The sequence below is a fragment of the Seriola lalandi genome, unplaced genomic scaffold, assembly GCF_002814215.2.
Source record: "Seriola lalandi dorsalis isolate HSWRI2012SDOR001 ecotype SW California unplaced genomic scaffold, Sedor1 jcf7180002009236, whole genome shotgun sequence".
Classification (NCBI taxonomy): domain Eukaryota; kingdom Metazoa; phylum Chordata; class Actinopteri; order Carangiformes; family Carangidae; genus Seriola; species Seriola lalandi.
The window spans coordinates 1-923 of NW_019479889.1; the positions used below are offsets into that span (position 1 = coordinate 1).

Genomic DNA, 923 nt, shown 5'->3' on the forward strand with positions numbered 1-923 from the left:
GGAAGGGATCATCAGGATTCGGGTTTTCGGCTCCACAGCCGGGGCGCCGTCCTCCGGCTGGACGTGGTAGTGCTGCATCAGCTGCAGGGCGACACACGCACTGATGAGAGGCTCGTTTCCTCAGTTTAACGTTAGTCTGTGATTCAACAGCAAGATTTCAGAGCGTGTTTGTCTCTCACCCTGCACAGAGCGAAGTACATCTCCATCTCCGCCACCCTCTTCCCCACGCAGGCTCGCACGCCGACGCCGAACGGGATGAAGCTGTACGGGTGGTGCTGGTAGAAGCCGGGCGTCGCTCTGGCCGTCTCGCGCAGCCAACGCTCCGGGATGAAGCTCTCTGCGTCGACGAACTCTGCCTCATCGTGACAGACGGCGTAATGACACAGATGGAACTGAGTCTGAAGAGAAAGAACGATCACAAAGTTTAAGTTCTGATGTTAAAGTTAAAGGAGAACTCACAGATTTCTTTTGGCTCCGCCTCCCCACCTTCTTTGGGAACCAATAGTTGTCCAGTATCACCTCGTTCTCTGAAACGAAGCGTCCGTTTCCGGGGACGACGGGATAAAGGCTGGTGGAGGAAGACACAGAGATCAGAGAGAAACACGACCTGCAGAGAACCTTTCTCTTTATTTTATCACGTTAACAGACATGACAGAGCTCCAGATTACAGACGCCGACTGGGATGATGCTCCTGCAGCAGAACACGGCAACTGTGGCAGATTGTAGGGAGTCGCTGCGGGTGTCCATAAAATCATGGCAGTGATCTGTGACTCATGGAGACGATGAATCAAGACTTTGTTATTTGGACGGAAGGTTTCAGGTAAGAACTCATCCCGACACCATGAGGATCTCCATCTGCTCTGTTGCATCACATGATGTTGTGAAAGCTCCCTGTTACTGTGTGTGTGTGTGTGTGTGTGTGT

General features: G+C 52.5%; 1 long non-coding RNA gene across 1 annotated transcript; it reads right to left on the bottom strand.

The window, feature by feature from the left end:
* Positions 1 to 8: 8 nt before the first annotated feature.
* LOC147819965 (uncharacterized) lies at positions 9 to 641 on the bottom strand. The gene is made up of 3 exons (XR_015438485.1): positions 487 to 641; positions 180 to 398; positions 9 to 81 (listed from the first exon to the last, which is right to left on the bottom strand). It is a non-coding gene; the product is annotated as an uncharacterized LOC147819965 (long non-coding RNA).
* Positions 642 to 923: the final 282 nt, after the last annotated feature.